The sequence below is a fragment of the Jaculus jaculus genome, chromosome 1, assembly GCF_020740685.1.
Source record: "Jaculus jaculus isolate mJacJac1 chromosome 1, mJacJac1.mat.Y.cur, whole genome shotgun sequence".
In the NCBI taxonomy this organism is placed as follows: Eukaryota; Metazoa; Chordata; class Mammalia; order Rodentia; family Dipodidae; genus Jaculus; species Jaculus jaculus.
In genome coordinates, this window is record NC_059102.1 from 102,909,536 (window position 1) to 102,936,174 (window position 26,639).

At 44.1% G+C, this 26,639-nt stretch overlaps 1 protein-coding gene and 1 non-coding gene across 4 annotated transcripts in view; both read left to right on the forward strand.

Moving 5' to 3' along the window:
* The first annotated feature begins 582 nt into the window (after positions 1-582).
* LOC123457828 lies at positions 583-716 on the forward strand. Its single transcript, XR_006635191.1, has one exon. It is a non-coding gene; the product is annotated as a small nucleolar RNA SNORA5 (small nucleolar RNA).
* A 10,202-nt stretch (positions 717-10,918) lies between these two features.
* The window catches only part of Ubap1 (ubiquitin associated protein 1), a 69,056-nt gene continuing 53,335 nt past the window's right edge, over positions 10,919-26,639 (forward strand). For 2 of the 3 annotated variants that reach the window (XM_045140443.1, XM_045140450.1), the window contains exon 1: positions 10,919-11,102. The gene's annotated coding sequence lies outside the window, so the exon portion shown is untranslated. The remainder of the gene's footprint in view (positions 11,103-26,639) is intronic. The other variant, XM_045140448.1, reaches the window with a different exon arrangement.

Consider the following 26,639-nt stretch of genomic DNA (forward strand, 5'->3'; position numbering starts at 1 on the left):
ATGCATACCTACATATATATGTATGTATATAATTTTTTCACTCTAGCTCAGGGTGACCTGGAATTCACTATGTATTCTCAAGGTGGCCTCAAACTCATGGCGATCCTCCTACCTCTGCCTCCCGAGTGCTGGGATTAAAGTCGTGCACCACCATGTCTGGTAGCCTTCATATTTTATTTAAACATATATATTTATTTATTGGAGAGAGGCAGATAGAGAGAATGGGTGTGCCAGGGCCTCTAGCCACTGTAGATGAATTCCAGACACATGTGTCGTCTTGTGCATTATGTGGCTTACATGGGTACTGGGAAATTGAATATGGGTCCTTAGGCTTCACAGGCAAGTACCTTAACTGCTAAGCTATCTCTCCAGCCCTATTTAAATAAATAAATATATAAATAGTAATAATAATTTTTTTTGTTTGTTTTTTGAGGTAGAGCCTCACTCTAGCCCAGGCTTACCTGGAATTCACTGTGTTGTTTCAGGCTGGTCTCGAACTCAGGAGGATCCTCCTACCTCTGCCTCCCAAGTGCTGGGATTAAAGGTGTGTGCCACCATACCCGGCTCTAAATACATTTTTATTGCAGCTGTGTCAAATTCAGTGCCTGTCCAGCTGATGGCAGGCACTGGCTCAGAAGCTTGCTAGAGAAACACTGTGACCCATGGGCCCAGTTCCCCTCGCTTGGACTTAGGGATAAATTTGGTCACAGACACCAAGCCTCTAGACTTCAAGGCTAAGGCAAGGTGGGGCAATGTGTAGCCTGTCCATCATGCTCAATCTGACACCTGGTGAGGTGGCTTGCTGTGCTAAGTCCTTTGCTACTTAAATGGCTCTGTTTGCCCTTGTTTGAAGCCTTTACCCAGGTAAGCCAGGATTGTGTGTGCCCAGAAATTCTTTAGGCCTCTCAGATGGGAACCACTGCTTAAATCAGGGAAGCAAAGCCAGCCTGAAAACACTCACTTGTGAGTAATAGATTTTTTTTTTTTTTACTTAAAAAGAAAACAATGCTGGGTGTGGTGGTGCACACCTTTAATCCCAGCATTTGGGAGGCAGAGGTAGGAGGATTGACATGAGTTCGAGGCCACCCTGAGACTCTATAGTGAATTCCAGGTCAGCCTGGACTAGAGTGAGACCCTACCTTGGGAAAAAAGAAAAAAAAAAAAAAGAAAAGGAAAGAAAAAAGAAAAAAATACAGCAACACAGCCAGGCATGGTGGCACATGCCTTTAATCCTAGCACTTGGGAGGCAGAGGTAGGTGGACTGCTGTGAGTTCAAGGCTACCTTGAAACTATATAGTGAATTCCAGGTCAGCCGAGGCTGGAAAGCAAGCTCCTACCTCAAAACAAATAAACAAACACCACCAACAACAAAAAAACAGGCTGGAGAGATTGCTCAGTGGTTAAAGGTGCTTGTTTGCATGTAAAAGCAGATGCACAAAGTAGTGCATGCATCTGGAGTATGTTTGCAGTGGCAAGAGAACCTGGTGTGCCCATTCTCTTATCATCTCTCCCTATTTGCAAAATAAATATTTAAAAATGTATTTGTAGTTATTTATTTGCGAGGGGGGGGTGTGGGCCTCTTGCCATTGCAAACTCCAGTTGCATGTGCCACTTTGTGCATCTGGTTTATGTGGGTACTGGAAAATCAAACCCTGGCCAGCAGGCTTTGCAAGTAAGTGCCTTTAACTGCTGAGTCATCTCTCCAGCCCCAGATTCTGTGTTTAATGCCAGTTTGGGCAATTTAGTGAGACTCTGTCACAAACACACACCCACACACAAATCAGTGGGGGATATAGTTCAGTGGTGAAACACTTAACCTACCACACATGAGGCCCTAGGTTCAATACTTTTTTCTTCTTCAAGGTAGGGTCTTGCTCTAACCCTGGCTGAAATTCACTATGTAGTCCCAGGCTGGCCTTGAACTCATGGTGATCCACCTACCTCTGCCTCCTGAGTGCTAGGACTAAAGGCATGTGCCACCATGCACCATGCCTAGTTTTAGAGGGTCTTTTTAATTTTTTTTTAAGTTTTTTTGAGGTAGGGTCCTACTCTGCCCTGGCTGACCTGGAATTGACTATGTAGTCTCAGGGTGGTCTTGAACTCATGGTGGTCCATCTACCTTGGCCTTCCAAATGCTGGGATTAAAAGTGTGTGTCACCACACCTGGCTCAATTTTGCATATATATGTATGTATATATATACATTGGTTTTTCGAGGTAGGGCTCACTCTAGTCCAGGCTGACCCAGAATTCCCTATGTAGTCTTAGGCTGGCTTTGTACTCACAGTGATCCTCCTACCTCTGCTTCCTGAGTGCTGGGATTAAAGGCATGCATTGCCATGCCTGGTTTGGCTCAATTATTTATTTTTTGAGGTAGGGTCTTGCTGTATCAGGCTGACCTGAAATTCACTAATGTAGTCTCAAGAGTGGCCTCGAACTCACCACAATCCTCTTACCTCTGCCTCCCAAGTGCTGGGATTAAAGGTGTGAGACCCTACCTCAAAAAACAAAAATAATATATATAAAAGCAAAAGAAATCACTTTAAAGACGGGCATGGTGGTGCACGCCTTTAATCCCAGCACTCCGGAGGCAGAGGTAGGAGGATCACCATGAGTTCAAGGCCACCCTGAGACTACAGAGTTAATTCCAGGTCAGCCTGGACCAGAGAGAAACCCTACCTTGAAAAACCAGAAATAAAAAAATAAAAATAAAAAAAAGAAAAAAGAAAAAAAATCACTTTATTCATTCATAGTTGTCAAGATAATTTGTATCCTCATATACTAATCATCACATAGATATTAAAATTGGAAGGAACTCAGAGGCCCTAAGAGATCTGACTTCTCATTGTAACTGAAGTTTCAACTTGACCTTTGGGATTCCATCTAACTTTTATCTTAATTTTTCCAGGATAAATATGCCTTTGTCAAGGATACCAGTGACTTCATTTATGGCCTCAGGACTCTTAAACCCAAGCCTCCTCCTCCTTCATTCCTTATTTTCCTTTGCTGTCTTACATATCCTTTGTTCTTAGGGATTCAGAATTTTCCTTTACTTTTTAAACATTTTTTTGGTTTTTTGAGGTAGTGTCTCATTCTAGTTCAGGCTGACCTGAAATTCACTATGTAGTCTTAGGGTAACCTCAAACTCATGATGATCCTCCTACTTCTGCCCCCCAGAGTGTGTGTGTGTGTATGTGTGTGTGTACATACATACATACATATATATATATTTTTTTTCCAATGAGAGAGAATAGGAGAACACAGACATACCAGGGTGCTATCCACTGCATATAAATTCCAGACACATCTGCCACTTTGTGCATCTGGCTTTATGTGGGTATTGGGGAATCAAACCTGAGCCATTGTGTTTTGCAAGCAAGTACCTTAGCCACTGAGCTATCTCTGTAGACCACCTTTTTTTTTCATCATGGCATCCTTTTTAACTTCAAACTTCTGTTCATTCTTCTTTTCACTCTCATGATTTTTCAGTTTTGTTGAAATTATTTTTTTTTCTTTTCAAATTTTTAAAAAATTAACAACTTTCATGATTATAAAAAAAAAATTCCATGGTAATACCCTCCCTTACACCACTTTCCCCATTGAAACTCCATTCACCTCATCTCAATCAGTCTCTCTTTTATTTCAATGTCATGATCTTTTCCTCCTATTATGATGGTCTTGTGTAGGTAGTGTCAGGCACTATGAGGTCATAGATATCTAGGCCATTTTGTGTCTGGGGGGAGCATGTTGTAAGGAGTCCTACCCTTCCTTTGGCTCTTACATTCTTTCTGCCACATCTTCCGCAATAGATCCTGAGCCTTGGAAGGTGTGATAGAAATATTGGAAGTTGTGACAGAAAAATTGCAGTACTGAGCACTCCGGTCACTTCTTTCCAGCACCATGATGCCTTCTGAGTCATCCCAAGGTCATTGCCATCTGAAAAGAGAAGATTCTCTACCAAAAGTGAGAGTAGCATTAACATAAGGATATGAACATTAAGAGAAGTGCTTACTGGGCAGTTTGATAAGCATAGTATATACATTTAGCCAGACAACAGTAGATGTTACACCCCTAGAGCTCATGACTACCTCTGTTTTAAGTTTTCAATATCAGGGATGTATTCCCTCCCATGGAGCAGGCCTCCAGTCCAATTAGAGGGCAGTTGGTTTCCACTATGACAGATTATTGCACCTATTGGCTCATTTGTCCTGGCAGGCCAAATATAAGGCTTGCAATGTCCACTGTTGAGTACATTCACTGGTGTTTTCTCTTTCTCCCATTGAACTGCATGCAGAATGGCTTCTTCTAGCTTTCTGTCAGCTGGTCTACATGGAGGAGGTTATCAGCTCAGTTCCAGCAGGATTTCTCAGTGGCCTTGCAGCCCAAGTATGTGGAATCTTCAGCAATAGGGTCTTACCATCTATTCCTGGTGTAGCCCACTTTATTTTATTTTTAAAAATTATTTATTTATTTATTTATTTATTTGAGAGCGACAGACACAGAGAGAAAGACAGATAGAGGGAGAGAGAGAGAATGGGTGCGCCAGGGCTTCCAGCTACTGCTAACAAACTCCAGACGCATGCGCCCCCTTGTGCATCTGGCTAACGTGGGACCTGGGGAGCCGAGCCTCGAACCAGGGTCCTTAGGCTTCACAGGCAAGCGCTTAACCACTAAGCCATCTCTCCAGCCCCACTTTTTTTTTTCTTTCGGTTTTTCGAGGTAGGGTCTCACTCTGGCCCAGGCTGACCTGGAATTCACTATGGAGTCTCAGGGTGGCCTCGAACTCATGGCAATCCTCCTACCTCTGCCTCCCGAGTGCTGAGATTAAAGGCATGCGTCACTACGCCTGGCAAGCCCAACTTTTTTTGAGAGGGTCTGATTTGACATATGATCTTACTCTGTAGTTCAGGTTGTCCTTGAACTCATGGCAACCAATCTGCCTCAGCCTCCTGCCTGAGGGCTGGGATTACAAATGTGTCACCACCCTTAGCTGTTATGTTGTTTTATCAGATAGGGTCTCATTTTAGTTCAGGCTTGCCTTGACCTCCTCCCACCTCTACCTTCCAAGTGCTGGGATTACAGATGTTGATCACAAGCTCAGCTTGGTTTTGGTTAAGACAGGGACTTGCTATGGAACTACTGCTAACCTCCAACTCCAAGTAATCCTATTTCCCCAACCTCCCAAACTGGGATGACAGGTGTGTAATCAGCTTCTGCTTGTTCTTTTTTAAATTTTTTTCAAAGTTTTTATTACTAACAACTTCCATGATTATAAAAAATATCCCATGGTAATACCCTCGTTTCCCCCACTTTCCCCTTCATTCTCCATATCCCCTCCCCCCTACTTGTTGTTTAATCCTAACTTGAATGCTTGACTTCTTTTTATATTTTATTTACTTTTTGGTTTTTCGAGGTAGGATCTTTAGTTCAGGCTGACCTGGAATTCACTATGGAGTCTCAGAGATGCCTCGAACTCACAGAGATCCTCCTACCTCTGCCTCCCGAGTGCTGGCATTAAAGGTGTGCACCACCACACCCATTGTGCGCACGAGCGCTCTCTCTCTCTCTCTCTCTCTCTCTCTCTCTCTCTCTCTCTATATATATATATATATATATATATATATATATATATTTAAACATTCTGTTTTATTTTTATTTATTTGAGAGTGACAGATAGAGAAAGGCACATATATACATAGAATGGGCACGCCAGGGCCTCCAACTGCTGCAAATGAACTCCAGATGCGTGCGCCACCTTGTGTGTTTGGCTAACGTGGGTCCTGGGGAATCGAGCCTCGAACCAGGGTCCTTAGGCTTCACAGGCAAGTGCTTAACTACTAAGCCATCTCTCCAGCCCCCTGCTATCTTTTATTTATTTCAGTGGAGAGGGACATACACACACAGGGAGGCAGATAGTGAGAGAGATAACGGGTGCACCAGGGTCACTAGCTACTGTAAACAAACTCCAGACACATGTGTCACCTTGTGTATCTGGCTCACATGGGTACTGGGGAACTGAACCTGGGTCCTTAGGCTTTGAAGGCAGATGCCTTAACCCCTAGGCTATCTCTATAGCCCTTGACTTCTCTTTGAAGTCTTCATTTCTGAAGTGCACTTGAGTTCCTACTCCTGAGGCATGAAATGTGTTACCTAAGGAGCACATGTGATATTTTGTTCTATAGCGTCATTGTTTGTACACCTGTTTAATTCCTGTTTAATTTCTTGAAAGCATCTTTGTAGACCTATGGTGTCTGCCACGTGGTAGGTCTTAGACAATGTTGGATGGCAACATGAAAGATTACAGACATGGTTGTCTGTCTTGCCTGTCTCTTTTCTTAAACATTAAAAAAATTTTTTTTGTTTATTTTTATTTATTTATTTGACAGAGACAGATTGAGAGAGAGAGAGAATGGGCCATGCCAGGGCCTCCAACCACCGCAAATGAACTCCAGATGCATGCGTTCCCTTGTGCATCTGGCTAACATGGGTTCTGGGGAATCGAGCCTCGAACCAGGGTCCTTAGGCTTCACAGGTAAGTGCTCAACTGCTAAGCCATCTCTCCAGCCCTTCTTAAACATTTTTTTTGTCCATTTTTATTTATTTATTTTTGAGTGTGACAGAGAGAGAATGGGCGCGCCAGGGTTTCCAGCCACTGCTAACAAACTCCAGACACATGTGCCCCCTTGTGCATCTGGATAATGTGGGTCCTGGGGAATCGAGCCTCAAACTGGGGTCCTTCGGCTTCACAGGCAAGCGCTTAACTGCTAAGCCATCTCTCCAGCCCCCTTCTTAAACATTTTGATGTCTAATATATGGAAGAGGGGATAATGAAGAGATGAAGTGGGAAAGGTCCAAGCTGCAGTCACTTGGTCTAGAGCATTGTTGTAGACCAAGTGTCACTACTGTCCAAGTAAACTGTGATGGAAAGAAGGCAGAGAACTGGGAATCTATTCAATCTGTTCTGGCCCCATGTGAATCACCACTGAGGTTCATCTCCGGAAACTGACAAATATGAATTATTTCCAATAAGGTGGAGAGGCAATTGTTTTCCTAGGAAAATGTCCCTAGTTCCCCCCACATCCCTCCTTTTTAAAAAAATATTTTATTTTTATTTATTTATTTGAGAGAGGCAGAGAGAGAGAATGGGCACACCATGCAAATGAACTCCAGGTGCATGCATTACATTGTGCATCTAGCTTATGTGGGGCCTAGGGAATTGAACTGAGGTCCTTTGGTTTTGCCAGCACTAAGTGCCTTAACAGCCAAGCCACCTCTCCAGCCCCAGATAATTCTTTAAATTTTTATTTATTTATTTGAGAGGGAGGGAGGGAGGGAGGAAGAGAGAGACAGAGACAGAGAGAGAGAGAGAGAGAGAGAGAGAGAGAGAGAGGGCACACCAGGGCCTCTAGCCACTGTATACAAACTCCAGACAAATGAGCCACCTTGTGCACCTGGCCTATGTGGTTCTCAGGCTGGCTTTGAACTCACAGCAGTCCTCTTGTGTGCACCACCACACCTGGCTCCAGCCCTAGATAATTTTTTCTGTTTTAAGAGACCTCCAAGAGTTAGGCTCAATGGTGCCCTCAGCCTGAGGCAGCTGCTAGGTAAGACCCTGTGTCCAAAATCAACCAACTAATCAAACAAACAAAAAGAGATCCCCCAAAATTCACCATTTTCTGCCTCTACTGAAGAACTCTAAACTTAGTGGAGTCTTTTCTTCTAAATTTTGCCCAAGTTCATCTCTGGTCTCCATCATCCTCTGCTTCTGTATTAGTTCAGGTTTGAGTCTTTCATACACTGTAGAAGTCTACTATCCACTTAGTCACACCAACACTTGAATCCTCATGGATGGCTTTGCTTGCTCACTGCTTCTCCTCAGACTTGTGGCTGTTCTTTACCTGCTGAGCTAAACAGACAAATAATCCCAAATTGGTAACTTGCTGATTTTTTTTTTTTTTTTTAAAACAAGAGAGAGAAAGAGAGCGCATGCAAGAGCGAGTGCTCAGGGCTGTCAGGTTTTGCAAACACCTTTAAGTGCTGAGCCTTCTCCTCAGCCCTTGTCTGCTTCTTAAGTTCTGGAGAGAAAACATGGCTGAAAAGTAGACATGGTAGTGTACACATGCTTTACAAACCTATAGTAGAGGGTTATTTTAAAAAAATATTTATTTATTTGAGAGCAACAAACAGAGAAAAGAGGCAGAGAGAGAGAGAGAGAGAATGGGCGCGCCAGGGCCTCCAGCCACTGCAGAGGAACTCCAGACGTGTGCACTCCTTTGTGCATCTGGCTAGTGCGGGTCTTGGGGAATCAATCCTGAATTGGGGTCCTTAGGCTTCACAGGCAAGCACTTAACTACTGAGCCATCTCTCCAGCCCGAAGGTTATTTTTCTTCATCTCTTAGGCAGAAATAAAAAAAAAAAATTTTTTTTTTTTTCAAGTTAGGGTTTCACTCTAGTTCAGGCTAACCTAGAATTCACTATGTAGTCTCAAACTGGCCTCAAACTCACAGCAATCCTCTGACCTCTGTCACCGAGTGCTGGGATTAAAGGTGTGCGACACCATGCCTGGCTTAGAACTACATTTTTTCTGAGTACTAGAGGAAGGTTAGGGGTTGTAAACTAGTGTTAAGAGCTAGTATATCATGAACTAAACTTTGGGTTTGATTTCTACCATCTGTTACAGCACTTGACTTTCATAGTTAATTGCTTATGACTATATTTCTCCCATTCATCATGAACTTTTGAGAACAAAGCTTCATCAAATTCAGTTATGGATTCTCAATGCACGTAATTCCAGAAGACATCCAATATACACGGGAGAGAGTAAGGACTTGGGATTGCATTATTCTTTTTTTTTTTCTTCTTTCTTTTGAGGCAGGGTCTTACTCTAGTCCAGGCTGGCCTGGAATTCACTATAAAGTCTCAGGCTGGCCTTGAACTCAAAATTATCCACCTTCTACCTCAGCCTCCCCAGTGCTGGGATTAAAGGCATGCCAAGAGAGGAGAGGAGAAGGAGAGTGGGATAGAGAGAAGGAGAGAAAGACCTGGGGGTGAGAAGTGGGAGAGGAAAAAATGGGCACACCAAGGCCTCTAGCCACTGGAAAGGAACTCCAGATGCATGTGCCACTTTGTGCATCAGGTTTTATGTGAGCACTGGGGAATCAAACTCAGGTTGTTAGGCTTTATGGGCAAGTGCCCTAACCACTTGGCAATCTCTCCAGCCCTAAAATTTTTTGACATTCAACTCAGTTAAAAAGAGTAATGTGGGCTGTAGAGATGGCTTAGTGGTTAAGGCACTTGCCTTTGTAGCCTAAGGACCCAGGTTTGATTCCTCAGTATCCATGTAAGCCAGATGCACAAGGTGGTGCATGCAGCTGGAGTTCGTTTGCAGTGACCAGAGGCCCTGATGTGTCCATTCTCTTTTCTCTCTCTTTCAAATAAATAAATAAATAAATAAATAAATAAATTTTTTTCGAGGTAGGGTTTCACTCTGGTCCAGGCTGACCTGGAATTAACTCTGTCATCTCAGGGTGGCCTTGAATTCATGGCAATTCTCCTACCTTTGCTTCCCGAGTGCTGGGATTAAAGGTGTGCACCACCATGCCCGGCTTAATAAATAATTTTTAAAAACCAATAATGCAGGGCTGGAAAGTTGGCTTAGCAGTTAAGTGCTTGCCTGCAAAACCTGAGGGACTTGCATTATTCTTTTTTTGTTGTTTTATTTTTTTCTATTAATTATTTTTCTACCTGCATTATTCTTTTTAAACGAGCCAAAACAAAAATAAATTAAAGGGGGGAGGATGGAGAGATGGCTTAGCAATTAAGGCACTTGGTTGTGAAGCCTAAGAAATCAGGTTCAATTCTCCAGGTTCCACATAAGCTAGATGCACAAGGTGGTGCATGTGTCTAGAGTCTGTTTACAGAGGCTTTTAAAAAAGACGTTATTATTTATTTATTTGAGACAGAGGAGGGGTGGGGAATGGGCATGTCAGGGCCTCTATTAACTGTAAACAAACTCCAGATGCATGTGCCACCATGTGCATCTGGCTTATGTGGGACCTGGAAAACCAAACTTGGGTACTTAGGCTTCACAGGCATGCATCTTAACCACTAAGCCATCTCTCCAGCCCCCCCTCAAGTAAACAAATAAATAAACAAAAAACGAAAATGCTGGGGAGATGGCGTAGCAGTTAAAGGCGCTTGCTTGGATAGCCTGCAAGTCTGGTTTTGATTCCCCATTACTCATATACAACCAGATACAAAAAGTGGCACATGCATCTGGATTTTATTTGTAGCAGCAAGAGTCCCTGGTGCACAATGCAAATACATATATATGAGCAAATAAGTAAATCATTTTAAAGTATTTTATTTATTTGAGGGGGGAGGCAGGTAGAGAGACAATGGGCACGCCAGGGCCTCTAGCCACTCCAAACAAATTCCAAGCGCATATGTCACCTTGTGTGTCTGGCTTACCAAAGCCTTGATCCCCAAAGCATCTCTCTAGCCCAAAGCATTCTAAATTAAATCAATAAAAACAAGAAAACGTGCGCGGAAAGTGAGGCCAAGAGAGGGTAGGTATGACTACTTCCAGGTTCCGATGACCCAGGCCAAGAAGCTGGACAGTCTAATTTCCAAATTCAGTACGTCTTTGTGCGTCCCTTTGCGGTTCAAAGCTCTTGGGTCCCTGGATTTGGTCGCGTCTCTCACCCGGAGTCTTACCCTCTTAGTGAGCCCCTTCCCTTCTTTCTTCTCCTTGGGTCAGCAGAGTTCCCATTTCAATCTCAAAGCTCCAGACAGCCGGGCCATCCGTCTCCAGAAGGACCAGTGAGGTCACTGCGGGCTCCTCCCGATGGTGGGGTGGGCGCAGCGTCATGACGTCAGACGCCGAGGGGCGGAGCGGCGAGGGGAAGGAGGAGGGAAGTAGGGCTTCAACATGGCGGCTGCGGTACTGGCGGTGGCTACGGTGACGGCCTGGCCCGGGGCGGGTAGAGTTGGAGGGGGTGGCGTTCGTTCTCCCTAGGGGCCTCGGGAGCGCAGCGGGGATTGCGCCCGGGAGGCCAGCCGGCGCCAGCACCTTTCGGCTTTCGGGGCGACGGCGGCGTTCAGGTGAGGCCAGAGAGGGGCGGAGTTGGGGGAAGGGGCCGGTGCCGGCCGCCCGCCGGGCCGCCCGCCGAGGAGGGAAGTGGGGTGGGGGCTCCCGGAGGCCCGGACGGCCGGGACGAGCTGGCGGCGCGAGCAGGGAGGGAGCCGGAGCCCGCCCGGACCGAGGACTTGGGGAGGATTCTGGGAGAAGGGTCAGAGGGAGCGGAGCAGAGTTGAGAGGGCGGAGGGCGGACGGGATTTGGGAGAGGAGTTGGGATTAAAGGACTAACTCATCTTCTCGAAGCCGGGCTCTGGAGTAGACAGACGCCTCGGCTGAAGGGAGCTGGGGCGAGCTAGAGCCCGTAGAGGACAGGGACCCAGGGATTAGTCCCGAAGCTGGAATGTTGGGGAGTTGAGGGCGAGCTTGGAATGTGGACGAGATTTAGTTTTCCCTTGAGACGATGAGGTTAGGGAGAAAGGGTGGGTGCTCTTTGGGGGTGTCTTTGGCATTGTCTGGTGGTCTCTAGGTTTGGTCTTCTCTCGATCGTCTCCCACCCCCCCTTTTTTTTGTTTCCTGGGCCCACCTGGACTGCCCACCTGGGCCTTAGAAACAGTCTTAAATTTTTCTTGTGAAATCAAGTTAGTTCAATTATTTTCTCTGTATCAGTGATCTTTGCCCCATGTTTCTGTTTCTAGATTGCTCTTAGAAATATGGTTGGTTATAAATATAAATATTGTGTTGAACTGGAACAATATTTTGACATTTTGTGGACACCGTTGAGTGTTGTAAAACCAGATTAAATACATTCTGTTCTAATTTCACATGTTAGTGCTTTACTTCTTTCCTCAGTTCTAATTACTAATATTTGGGAACTTGGATAGCTAGGAAGATACTTCTCTGTTGACTTGAGTCAGATTTGATAGTGAGCAAAACAAGACACTGTTTTCATTGATAAATTACTGTTTCTGGTTCATGTCCCAATATGGTTAAACTGAAAGTCTGCATTATCTTACACAAAATAACATGAAATGGCCAATGTCTAAAAGAGTTTGCATTAACTTTAGAGTTATTTTCATTTATTTATTTGAAAAAGAGAGAGAAAAAAAAGACAGGAAGAGAAGGAGCGCTCCAGGGCCTCCAGGCGCTAGGAAACAAACTCCAGACACATGTGCCACTGTGTGCAGCTGGCTTATGTGGGTACTGGGGAATCGAAACTGGGTCCTTTGACTTTGCAGGCAAGTGCCCTAACCGATAACCATCTTTCCAGCCCAACTTTTCAGAAAAAAAAATACTTTATTTATTTATTTAGAGACAGAGAGAGAGAATATGGGTGCACCAGGGCCTCTAGCCACTGCAAACAAACTCCAGATGCATGTGCCACCTTGTGTATCTGGCATATATGAGTATTGGGGAATCAGACCTGGGTTCTCAGGCTTTGAAGGCATCTCTCCAGCCCTGCATTAGCTTTTGTTTTTTTAAAAACTTTTATTTGTGTGAGAGAGGCAGACAGAGAGAATGGGCGTGCCAGGGCCTCTGCTGGCTGCAAAATGAACTCCAGAAGCATGTGCTGCTTTGTGCATCTGGCTTATGTGGGTCCTGGGGAATTGAACGTGGGTCCTTTGGCTTTGCAGGCAAGCACCCTAACCACTAAGCCATCTCTCCAGCCCTACGTTAATTTTTTTTTTTTTTTTTTTGAGGTAGGGTTTCACTGTAGCTCATGCTGACTTAGAATTCACTGTGTCGTCTCAGGGTGAACTCATGGCAATCCACCCACCTCACCTCTGCCTCCCAGGTGCTGGGGTTAAAGGCATGCATCACCACACCCAGCTACATATAAATTTTTGTTTGCACTCCATTATATTCACTCATGTTATTACCTACCGAATCCCTACTGTGTCTTTCTTTTTTAAATTTTTTTGGTTCATTTTTATTTATTTATTTGAGAGTGACAGAGAAAGAGGCATATGAGAGAGAGAGAATGGGTGCGCCAGGGCATCTAGCCACTGCAAACTCCAGATACGTGCGTCTCCTTATGCATCTGGCTAATGTGGGTCCTGGGGAATTGAGCCTTGAACTGGGGTCCTTAGGTTTCACAGGCAAGCGCTTAACCGCTAAGCCATCTCTCCAGCCCCCTACCGTGTATTTCATTAATAAGTTATTATAATTATGAGAATGGGGAAATTAACATTTCTTCCCCCCCACACCCAAGATAGGGTCCTGCTCTAGCTCAGGCTGACCTGATATAGTGATTCTCCTACTTCAGTCACCCTAGTGCTGAGAGTAAGGACGTGTGCCACCACACTAGGCAAAATTAATATTTCTCTAGTAAATGTCTCTGTTACTGCACAGCAGGTAATTTATTAACCTGCCTTGGCTTCATGGTGGGGGCAGGAGTTAATTTAGAAATGAAGGCAAAGGAAGAAAGTTAAAGTATGTGAACATAAAAACTTGCTGAATTTCCCCTTTTTAGTATTTGATATAGTGTAACTTTTTTGTGTTTTTTTGGTTTTACGAGGCCCGTTTATGTAGTGTATTTTATATGTATATCCAACTTTATTTTGATTTTGAAGAATTAACTGTCTTGATAAATTAACCGTGTAAACAGGTGTCATCAGTGGTTATCTGCACATTTCTTTGGTTGGAAATGTCAGTTTTATCATGTGTTTTTCATCTTCTTGACTCTGGCATTTGAAATGAGGGTACTGTTAAGTGTTAGTGGCACATTCTAGTAATCTCAGCACATGGGAGGCAGGATGATTATAAGTTTGAGGTGAGGCTGAACTATATTGAAACTTTGCCCCAGAGAAAAAAAATAAAAAAGAACTAAGTGTTCTAAAATATAATTTGGTGATTATCTGTTCTGAGTATTTTTTTTCTCAATTTTTATTAACATTTTCCATGATTATAAAAAATAACCCATGGTAATACCCTTCCTTTCCCCCCTTCCCTCTTTGAAATTCCATTCTCCATCATATCCTCTCCCCATCTCAATCAGTCAACTTGAGTATTTTTATTATTATTTATTTATTTGAGAGCGACAGGGGGAGGGGACAGACGGACGGAGAGAGGGAGAATGGGGGTGCCAGGGCCTCCAGCAAAGGAACTCCAGATGCGTGCGCCCCCTTGTGCATCTGGCTAATGTGGGTCCTGGGGAATTGAGCCTTGAACCGGGTTCTTAGGGTTCACAGGCAAGCGCTTATCTGCTAAGCCATCTCTCCAGCTAGGTTGTGACTATTTTTGTAATATAGATGTCATTACTCCTGAGTATAGTATAGGCACCAGCATATTTTTTCTGTATATCACAGAATCCAAATGTTAGTTTGAATCCAAATTATTTTATGTGTTTTTTTCTGTTAGGCAGAAAAAGATAATTATTTGTTCATGATTAATCAGATGGCTTTCTTTTTTTTTTAATTTTTATTTATTTATTTGAGAGAGACAGACACAGAGAGAAAGACAGATAGAGGGAGAGAGAGAGAATGGGCACGCCAGGGCTTCCAGCCTCTGCAAACGAACTCCAGACGCGTGCGCCCCCTTGTGCATCTGGCTAACGTGGGACCTGGGGAACCGAGCCTCGAACCGGGGTCCTTAGGCTTCACAGGCAAGCGCTTAACCGCTAAGCCATCTCTCCAGCCCCGACTTTCTTTTTTTAAAAATATATTTATTTATTTGACAGAGAAAGAGGGGGGGGAGGGAGGGAGGGAGGGAGGGAGAGAGAGAGAGAGAGAGAGAGAGAGAGAGAGAGAGAGAGAGAGAATGGGTACCTCAGGGCCTCCAGCCACTGCAAACAAACTTCAGATGCGTGTGCCTCCTTGTGCATCTGGGGAATTGAACCAGGGTCATTTGGCTTTGTAGGCAAACGCCTTAACTGCCAAGTCATCCTTCCAGCCCAGGTGGCTTTCCTTAGATAGTCTTTCTTCTATCCCGAGTACTAACCAGGCTCAAACCTGCTTCACTTCTGAGATTAGATGAGATCAGGTGCTTTTAGGGTAGACTAAATAGTCTCTCAATAACGTATTTCTCTTCAAATGCTTATTCACAGCGTGGAGTATAGCTCCCTTCCCTTGGATACAAGTCACCCTGTGTAGGGTAGGGCTAGGCTGACCTTAAACCTTTGATCCTCTTGCTTCTGCTTCTTGAGTGCTGGAGTTAACAAGCTTTTCCTTAGAATGAAAAATGCATGCAGCTGTGCATGGTGGCCCATGCACACCTGTGACCCAGCACTTGAAACAAGAGGCAAGAGTGTTACCACGATTTCAAGGCAGCCTCGGTTGTTTAGTAACAAGCCAGTTAGTGCTGCATTTCAAGACCCTATCTTAAAAATAAAAACCAAAACTTTGCAAACCAGAGCCTCTTTGAGCTGAAAAGAAGCCTAAATATCACCTGGGGCTAATTTCCCACACTTTATAGGAATCCCTCCTATACTGCAAAGACCGGTAAAGATCCATCCTTTTCCAGATTAAAAAAAATATATATATATATATATATATACATATATATATATATATATTTTACTTATGGGGGGGGAGGAAGAGTGAGGGAGGGGTTAGAGAGAAAGAATGGGCATGCTGGGGCCTCCAGCCACTGCAAACAAACTCCAGATGCTTGCACCCCGTGTGCATCTGGACTATGTGGGACCTGGAGAATCGAATTGGGATCCTTTGGCTTTGCAGGCAAATGCCTTAACTGCTAAGCCATCTCTCCAGCCCCTTTTTTTCTTTTTTGGGATAGGGTCTTGCACTAACCCAGCCTGATCTGGAACTTGCAAAGGTTCTCCTGCCTCTGCCTGTAAGTGCTGGGATTAAAGGTGTGTGCCACCATGCCTGGCCTTTTCCAGTTTTTTTAGAGGAAATACTAAATTTTTGAAATTTTCTTACAGGAAAAATTCCTTGGGATAGAAAAAAGCAAGAGGTGTATTGTTTCCCAACTATTGCTGTGCAGTTGCTTATGTTGGGGAAGTAATGGAGTTGGGGATATAGTTCAGTTGGTAGACTGCCTAGCATGTATGAAGCCTTGGATTCAGTTACCAGCTGGTGAGATGGCTTACTGGTTGATGTACTTGCCCGTGAAAACCTAAGGACTTATGTTCGACTGCCCAGATCCCATGTAAGCCAGATGCACAAGGTGACTTACAAGGTCACGCATGCACACAAGGTAGTGCGTGCATTGGAGTTCGATAATAGTGGCTGCAGGCCCTGGCATGCCAATTTTTCTTCTCATAAAAATAAAGGCCAGTGTGTTGGGCTTGCTTAAGAACAAAGAACAACAAAAAAAACTGATGGGCCTAGTGGCACATGGCTGTAATCCTACTACACTGAAGGGAGTTCAAGGTCATCCTTGGCTATAATCTTTAAGTTTGTGGCCAGCCTGGGCTACATGAGACCCTGTTTCTCCCTCCCCCCCAAAAAGTGAGACTACTGGCTGGGGATTATGGGTAAAGTGCCTGTATTTGGATCCCCCAAATCCATGTAAAGTTTTAGACTTTGTGGTACATTTCTGCAATCCAAGCACTGGGGAGGTGGAGGCAGGAAATTTCTGGGGTATGTTGGCTAATTAGACAAATTGGTGAGCTCTGGGTTCAGTGAGAAATTTCTCAGTAAGGTAGAGAACATCTGAAGACCTCACCCCATGTCTACGTCTGGCCTCCACATTCAGGTGTGCACCTATGTATCACACACAGAAATTTGCATACACACACATAATCATGCGAAAATTAAGATAACTGGGAAATAATTTGAATGTAAATGAAGTTTCTTATTGAATTGTGAGTAATAATTTCAGGCTTGCCTAGAATCTGTGAGGCCCTACATTCAGTTATAGCACTGTAAAAAAAAAAAAAAAGTCTAGGATGGGATTTATAGTGGGAAAAATAACAACACTGGGTATTCTGGTGACCCAGGAATGTTAAACACTATATAATCTCACTTAGTCTACATATTTTGAGTAAGTAGATAGGTTGGTCGGGATAGGCATGCCTCTTTATGTGTTGAGGAAGCAGGATCAGAGAGATGGAGTAACAGATTAAAACATTAAAATGGAGAATATGATTTTTTTTTTCCGAGTTAAGGTCTCACTAGCCCAGAATGATCTGAAACACTCTAGTCCCAGACTGGCTCGAACTCAGTGATCCTCCTACCTCTACCTTCCAAATGCCGGGACTAAAGGTGTGCATTACCACACTCGAGAAGAAATGCCATTTCAGACTACTTGTTCTTATTGAAATAGTAGGAATGAAAATAGTTCATTGGGATTTTAGTCATTTAGGATGTCATTAGTATTCTAGGAGGAAATGAATACCTGAATATGTTGTACTGCACCAAATAAGCAGGATGTGCATTGGGTAAGAGGTTAAACACTTTCTTTGTATTGCTGAGTCACATTAGAGGTAGTTCATTAAGGACCAATATTTATATTTGGCAGTAATGCTTATGTGTTCTCAGAACTGTATTGATTATTAGCAAAAAAAATTAAACTATTTCATTTTATATCTTTGGTTTTTCAAGGGCGGGTCTCACTCTAGCCCAGGCTGACCTGGAATTCACTGTGTAGTCTCAGGGTGGCCTTGAACTCAATGGCAGTCCTATTTCAACTTCCCAAGTGCTAGGATTAAAGGCATGTGCCACCATGACCCTGCTCAAATGATTCTTTTTTTTCAGTTATTAGAGAGAGAATGGGTACACCAGGACCTCTATCCACTGTAAACCAATTCCAGATGCATGCCCCACTGTGTGCGTATGGCTCATGTGGGTAGGCTTCACAGGCAAACTCCGTAACCACTAAGCCACTCTCTAGACCTCAAACAATTAAAAAAATATATGTTTTGGGCTTTATTAATTTATTTGTTGTTGTTTTTTTGAGGTAGGGTTTCACTCTACCTCAGGCTGACCTGGAGTTCACTGTGTCGTCTCAGAGTGGCCTCGAACTCATGGTGATCCTCCTACCTCTGCCTCTGAGTGATGGGCTTAAAAGGAGTGCACTAGCATGTCCAGCTATTTAATTTTTTTTTTTTTTTTATGAGAGATAGAATTTTCAAGGCAGGGCCAGTTGAACTCCAGATGTGTGTGCCACCTTGTACACTATGCGTGACCTTGTGTGTCTGGCTTATGTGGTTTCTGGGAAGTTGAACCGGGCTTCACAGGCAAACACCTAAACCACTCAGCCATCTCTCCAGCCTTTTTTTTTTTTTTTTTTTTCCAAGGTAGGGTCTTACTCTAGCCTAGGCTGACCTGAAATTCACTGTGTAGTCTCAAGGTGGCCTTGAATTTATGGTGGTCCTCCTACCTCTGCCAGGATTGCTGGGATTAAAGGTGTGTGCCACCACACCTGGTCTCCTGAGTGCTGGTAATACAAGTGTGAACCACTACTGGCACATTATCAATTCATTCTCTACCTCCCTCTCTTCCTCAGTGTCTTGCCCTAACTTGCAGTGGTTTTCCTGCTTTTGTCTCTCACAGTATTGGGATTTCAGGTGTGTCATCACTGCTGGCTCAATATCTCCCTCCAGTCTTTTCTTCCTCCATCCTTCCTTTACCTTCCCTGGCAGTGTCTGTTTTATAGCTCAGGCTGGCCTTGAGTTGATGGTGATCCTCTTACCTTACCTTCCCAAGTGCTGGGGGTTATAGGTGTTGTGCTTCATTTTTAGTTTTCTTGGCATGTGTTAAAACATTTGCAGTGTTTCAGTCACTGGACTGGCTCAGGGTAATATACATCTTGTGATGGCTAAGTCAGGAGGCTAACAGTGTGTGCTGAGCCATTTCTTCAGCTCAATTACTATTTAATTTAATTTAATTTATTTATTTATTTGAGAGCGACAGACACAGAGAGAAAGACAGATAGAGGGAGAGAGAGTGAATGGGCGCGCCAGGGCTTCCAGCCTGTGCAAACGAACTCCAGACGCGTGTGCCCCCTTGTGCATCTGGCTAACGTGGGACCTGGGGAACCGAGCCTCGAACCGGGGTCCTTAGGCTTCACAGGCAAGCGCTTAACCGCTAAGCCATCTCTCCAGCCCTCAATTACTGTTTTTGAGACAGGGTTTTCCTGTAACCCAGGATGGCTCTGAGTTCTTGATTGTCCTGCCTTCAACTCCTAAGTGCTGGGACTATAGGCATGCACCACCACACTTGGTTCAATTTTATTTTATTTATTTATTTTTTGTTTTTTGAGGTAGGGTCTCACTCTAGCTCAGGGTGTCTTGGAATTCACTATGAAGTCTCTGGGTGTCTTTGAACTCTGGGCGATCCTCCTACCCCTGCCTCACGAGTGCTGGGATTAAAGGTGTGTGCCACCATGCCTGGCTTCAGTTATTTTTAAGTTATGGGTTGCAAAAATCTTCTTGTAATTTATGATGTGTATTATTTAATATTTTTATTTATATTTATTTATTTATTTGACAGAGAATGAGGCAGAGAGAGAGAGAATTGGCGCAGCCACTGCAAACGAACTCCAGATGTGTGTGCCCCCTTGTGCATCTGGCTAATGTGGGTCCTGGGGAATCCAACCTGGATCCTTTGGCTTTGCAGGCAAATGCCTTAACCACTAAGCCATCCCTCCAGCCCTGTTTATTTATTTTAATAACATTTTATTTATTTGGGAGAGGGAGAGTGTATGTGCATATGGGCAGGCCAGGACCTGTTGGTATTGTGAATGAACTCTAGACCCATGTGCCACTTTGTGCATTTAGCTTTATGTGGGTACTGGGGAATTGAACCTGAGCCATTAAGCTGTGCAAGCAAGTGCCTTTAACTGCTGAACCATCTCCCCAGTCTGGTGTTTTTGGTAAGAGAAGCTCATGAGTTTTGTTACTTTTTATTTATTTATTTATTTATATGTATTTATTTGAGAGTGACAGACACAGAGAGAAAGACAGATAGAGGGAGAGAGAGAGAGAGAATGGCACGCCAGGGCTTCCAGCCTCTGCAAACGAACTCCAGACGCGTGTGCCCCCTTGTGCATCTGGCTAACGTGGGACCTGGGGAACCGAGCCTCTAACCAGGGTCCTTAGGCTTCACAGGCAAGCGCTTAACCGCTAAGCCATCTCTCCAGCCCCCCCCCTTTTTTTTTAAAGGTAGGGTCTTACTGTAGTCCAGGCTGACTTGGGACTCACTCTGTAGTCCCAGGCTGTCCTTGAACTCACAGCTATCCTACCTCTGTCTTCCAAGAGCTGGGATCCAGAGGTATATGCCACCACACCCAGTTGCTATTTTTGTTTTTAAAGTTTTGAGAGACTTTATTAATTTAAGAGAAGGAAAGAGGAGATAGTATGAAGAGCTCCTACCCATGAGAAAGTAGGAGAGTTAAATCCCTGGATTTTGCTATCTGTTTATGTGTGTGTGTACTTTTTATTTATTTGAGAGAGACAGAGTGAGTGTGGATACTGGGGATTTGAACCCTGGTTATTAGGCTTTGTAGTCAAGCAATTTAACCACTGCCCTTAGAAGATTTTTTTTTTTTTTTTTGTTTCTTGAGGTAAACTCTCACTCTAGCTCAAGTTGATCTGGATCTCATTCTGTAATTTGAGAGTAGCTTCACACTCATTGTGTTCCTCCTACCTCTGCCTCCTGAGTGCTGGGATTAAAGGTGTGTACCACCCTGCCCGGCAAAGAAGAGTTTTTTAAATTTTATTTTTAATTTTTTTATTTGAGAGCAACAGAGAGAGAAAGAGGCAGATAGGGAGAGACAGAGATTGGGCATGCCAGGGCCTCCAGCTGCTGCAAACAAACTCCAGATGCCTGCGCCCCCTTGTGCACCTGGCTATCATGGGTCCTGGGGAATTTGGGCCTTGAACCGGGTTCCTTAGGCTTCATAGGCAAGCACTTAACAACTAAGCCACCTCTCCAGCCTGAGTTTTTTTTTTTTTTTTCATTAAAAAATTTTTTTTTGAGGGCTGGAGAGATGACTTAGGGGTTTAGGTGCTTGCTTGTGAGGCCTAAGGACCCAGGTCCCACAAAAGGCAGATACACATGGTGGCACATGCATTTGGAGTTTGTTTGCAGTGACTAGAGGCCCTGGCATGCCCATTTTTTTCTCTCCCTCTTTCTGTCTGTAATAAATAATAATTTTTTTTTTGAGACAGACGGGGGTGGGGAGGGAGGACGGTATGCCAGGGCCTTTCAGCCATTGTGGATGAACTCCAGATCCATGTACCCCTTTGTGTGCATGTGCAACATTGCACACTTGTGTCATTGTGTGTGGCTATGTGGGATCTAGAGATTCGAACATGTGTTCTTAGGCTTTTTGGGCAAGTGCCTTAACTACTAAAGTCATCTCTCAGCCTAAAAGTTTTTTATTTATTTTCTTTTTTATTTTGTGTTGCTGGGCATGGTTATGCATGTCTTTAATCCCAGCACTTGGAAGGCTAAGGTAGGAGGATCTCTGTGAGTTTGAGGCTAGCCTGAGACTAATTCAAGGTCAGCCTGGGCCAGAGCAAGACCCTACTTTAATTTTTTTTGTGTGTGTGAGATAGTCTCACATATTGCCCAGGTTGGTTTCAAATTCTGCCTCAGCCTTCTATATACACACCACTACTCCAGAGATGAGTGTGTGTGTGTGTGTTTTCTTTTGTTTTTTTTTCGAGGTAGGGTCTCACTCTAGCTCAGGCTGATCTGGAGTTCCTACCTCTGCCTCCCGAGTGCTGGGATTATTAATTTAAAACAATTTATTATTGCCAGGCATCCTGGCACATGTCTTTAATCCCAGCACTCCAAAGGCAGAGGTAGAAGGGTCTCTGTGAGTTTGAGGCCACCCTGAGACTCCATAGTCAATTCCACGTCAGCCTGAGCTAGTGAGACACTGCCTCGAATAAAAGACCCCCCCCCCCAAAAAAAATCATTATTGACAACTTCTATAGTTACAGGCAGTAAATCATAATACTTCCCTTCCCCCTACTTTGCCCCTTACAACTCCACTCTCCATCGTATCCCCCCCCACCCAATCAGTCTCTTTTTTATTTTGGTATCATGATCTTTTCCTCCTATTATACAGTCTTGTGTAGGTAGTGCCAGGCACTATGAGATCATGGATATCCAGGCCATTGTGTGTCTGGAAGAGTGCATAGTAAGGAGTCCTGTCCTTCCTTTGGCTCTTACATTACATTCTTTCTGCCACCTGTTCTGTAATGGACCCTGAGCCTTTGAAAGTGTGATAGAGTTGTTTCAGTGCTGAGTACTCCTCTGTCACTTCTTCTCAGCGCTATGATGCCTTCTTTTTTGGTTTTTCAAGGTAGTGTCTTGCTACTAGTTCAGGTTGACCTGGAATTCACTATGTAGTCTCAGGGTGACCTGGAATTCACTATGTAGTCTCAGGGTGGCCTTGAACTCACGGTGATCTTCCTACCTCTGCCTTCTGAATGCTGGGATTAAAGGTGTGCACCACCACGCCTGGCTGTGATGCATCCCAGAGTCATCCCAGTGGGTACTACCATCTGAAAAGAGAAGCTTATCTAACCAAAAGTGAGAATAGAGTTAATATATGGGTATGAACATTAAGAAAAGTGCTTACTGGGCAGTTTGGTGAGCATATTATATTCATTTAGCCAGACACCAGCAGGCATTACACTCCTAGGGCTCATGACTTACCCTTCATAGGTTTTCCGTATCAGGCATGTATTCTCTCCCGTGGAACGGGTCTCGAGTCCAATTAGAGGGCAGTTGGTTCCCACCAAAACAGACATGCCACTATTGCACCCATTGGCTCATTTGGCCTGGCTGGCCCAATTTACAGCTTTTAGTATTCACTGTAGTTTATCTTCGCTGGTGATTTTTCTCTCTCTGATTGAACTGCAGGCAGCATAGAATTTTCCAGATTTCTGTCAGCTGGTCTACATGGAGGAGGTTTTCAGCTCAGCTCCAGCAGGATTTCTCAATGACCTTGCAGCCCATGCATATGGCGTCTTCAGCAATGGGATATCCCATCCCTGGTGCTGAAAATTTTCTGGTAACAATCCATGGCTTCTGGGTCTGTTCCATTGTCCACAAAAGTAGGATTCCATATGACTTATTCATAACCTCTTGGATTTGGATTGACCCTTTCCCACCCTTCCTTTAGTCCATCTCTTCCCCTCGTCTCACATAGGCCTTTCCATCCCCAGTAATCTGTTCTTCTACTTTCATATATACAATACCATCCTCTTAAATCCTCCTGTCTCTTCCTCTTATACACCCTTTTTTAGGTTACTGACCTCTGCTTCTGAATTTTATTCCAATTCACAAGTCCAAACGTTTGTAGCTAGGATTCACATGTGAGAGAACATGGAGGGCTTGGCTTTCTGCACATGGGTTACCTCACTAAATATAATCCTTTCCAGGTCCATGCATTGGATTTTTTCTGTTTTCTTTTCTTTCTTCTTTCTTTTTTTTCTTTCTTGTGTGTGTGTGTGTGTGTGTGTGTGTGTGTGTGTGTGTGTGTGTCTGGGGACTAAATCTAGGGCCTTGTGTACTGTGGAAACACTTATCACTGAGTTGTATCTCTCCCCCACATTAAAGAAAAACACTGGGGCTGGAGGGAAGAGATGGCTTAGCGGTTAAGCACTTGCCTGTGAAGCCTAAGGACCCCGGTTCGAGGCTCGATTCCCTAGGACCCATGTTAGCCAGATGCACAAGGGGGCGCACGCGTCTGGAGTTCGTTTGCAGTGGCTGGAGGCCCTGGCGTGCCCATTCTCTGTCTCTCTATCTCTGTCTCTTTCTCTGTCTGTCGCTCTCAAATAAATAGATAAAACAAATTTAAAAGAACACTGATTGGTGGCACATGCTGGTAGGATATTGCTGCAGAGGCAGAGGAAGGAGGCTCAGGAGTTTAAGGCTAACCTGGGCTACACATTAAAAAAAAAGAAAAACTCTGCCTAGTTATTAAACTTGTGTGGCTCATATTCACCATTAACACTGTCTCCTTGTATCAATTAGTATTGATGCTCCCCCCCCTTGGTTTTTTCAGGTAGGGTCTTTCTCTAGCCCAGGCTGACTTGGAATTCACTATGTAGTCTCAGGGTGGCCTTGAACTCTCTGCGATCCTCCTACCTCTGCCTTCCGAGTGTCAGGATTAAAGGTGTGCCCCATCACGCCTGCCTTTTGGTTTGGTCTGTTTCTCCCTCTAGCCCATGCTGACCCAGAATTCACTATGTATTCTCTTGATTGCCTCAAACTCACAGAGATCCTCCTACCTCAGCCTTCCGAGTGCTGGGATTAAAGGTATGCACCACCACACTCAGCTCAAATGCCTTTTTTTGTTCCCCCCAGGTAGGATCTCACTCCATCTCAGGTTGACCAGGAATTCACTATCTGTAGTCTCGGTGGCCTCATTTCTCAGTGATGTTCCTACCTTTGCCTCTGGAGTGCTGGGATTAAAGGCGTGGGCCACCACACCAGCATTTGAAAACACTGTTTTTTATAATACCTGCACTTGGGAGGCTAAGCTAGGAGGGTCACTGAGTTGTGGCCAGCCTGGGCTACAGCTTAAGATCCTGCCCCAGAAAAACAAAACAGGACATTACAAAACAAGGCTGGAGAGATTGCTCAGTGGTTAAAGGTTCTTGCTTAAAAAGTCTGTTGGCTTGGGTTTGATTCCAGTACTCTTGTGAAGTCAGATGCATAAAATGGTGCATACATCTGGAGTTTGTGTTTGCAGTAGAGGGACCCCTTGTGTGCCCTTTCTCTCTCTTTTATTTTTTAATTTTTATTAGCATTTTCCATGATTATAAAAAAAATCCCATGGTAATTCCCTCCCTCTCCCCTCCACTTTCCCCTTTGAAATTCCATTCTCCATCATATTACCCCCTTTTTCTCTTAAATAAATAAATATTCATTTTTTTATTTGCAAGCAGAGGTGGGGGTTGGAATGAGCACCAGGGCCTCCAGCTGCTGCAAGTTAATTTCAGATTTATGTATGACTTTGTATATGGCTTACATGGGTTCTGGGGAGTTGAACCTGGGTCATTAGGCTTTGCAGGCAAGTGCCTTAACTGCTGAGCCATCTCTCCAGCCTCAAATAAATAAATATTTTTTGAGGCCACCCTGAGACTACATAGTTAATTCCAGGTCAGCCTGGACCCTACCTCGAGATGGATCCCAGTGGTTAAGGCAATTACCTGCAAAGCATAATGATCCAGGCTGACTCCAGAACCCATGTAAGCCAGACACACAAGGTTGACATTAGTGGCTAGTGGCCTTGGAGCACCAATTCTCTATCATTTAAAAAAAAGACATGACAAAATAAACCTCTTCCAAGGATAAAAGAAAAAAACAATATTTTACAAGACCAGTAACTACTGTATTACATTTTTTTTTCTCCGAGGTAGAGTTTCATTCTAGTCCAGGATGACCTGGAATTCACTATGTAGTCTCAGGGTGGCCTTTGAACTCATGGTGATTTTTTGTCTTATGCCTCCCGAGTGCTGGGATTAAAGGCTTGCATCATCATGCCTAGTTCTGTGTCAGCTTTTTGTCAGTAAGTAGAACACTTGACACGAACAATTTAAAGCAAGAACAATAATTCTCATGGTTTCAGAGGATTGCCATCATGGCATGGAAGGCATGGCAGAGCAGTTCACGTTATGGCAGAGAAAGCGGGAATGCCTGCCTGTCCAGCTTTTCTTCTTCCCTCTCTTATTCAGTTCAGGCTCCAGCTCATAGGATGGTGGTATCCACATTTAGTGTAGGTCTAGCTCTTTTAGTGAATCCTCTCTGAAAATGCCCTCATAGACACACCCCTGTGGTATGGCTCCCCATTCTTATGGGTGATTCAGTAACCAGTTATGGCAGTGATGATTAATCATCACAATTACTTAATAAATTGTGCATTTAAGGAATTGAAGGTTTGATCCTTGTATGACTTTCCCTGGGGAGATGTGAGGAGGTCTCTCCATCACAGATCGGACACTGAGGACAGACCAAAGGAAAGAATCCACCCAAGTTTAGCTTCTTGAGCTATTGAGTTTATTGTGATTGTTTATAATAGATGGGGTGGGAGGCTACTTGCAGAGCTTGGATGACCCCAACATGGGTAGCAACTGAGAAAACTGCTGCCCTGGGGCTTCTGGCATAACTTGCAGGTCCTTTCTCCAGCAGTTGTTTGTTTATATGAGCTTGGGAAGGAGCCTTGCATCGTTTTGGACTTTATAAGTTTTACATCTTTCTGAGTTTTGGGTAGTGGCTGGAACCCAGGAACCTGTAACCTAAGAAAGCTTTCTACCTACTGAGTTACAGCCTCAGTGGGCTTTGAGATTTAAATGCCTCCATGTTCTCTCTAGGAGGGATTGTTGAAATTTGGAGGAAATAGCTACATCATAATCACATTGTGCCGGGTGTGGTGGCGCATGCCTTTAATCTAGCACTCAGGAGGCAGAGGTAGGAGGAACGCTGTGAGTTTGAGGCCACCCTGAGACTACATAGTGAATTCCAGGTCAGCCTGGGCTAGAGTGAGACTCGACCTCTAAAACCCAAAAACAAACAAAACATAATCACATTAAAATAATAGGGCTGAGGATGTAGCTCAATTTTGTAGAGTGCTTCCCTAGCATGTGCTAAGCCCTGGGTTTGATTGTATAAACCAGGCATGGTGGTGCAAGCCTG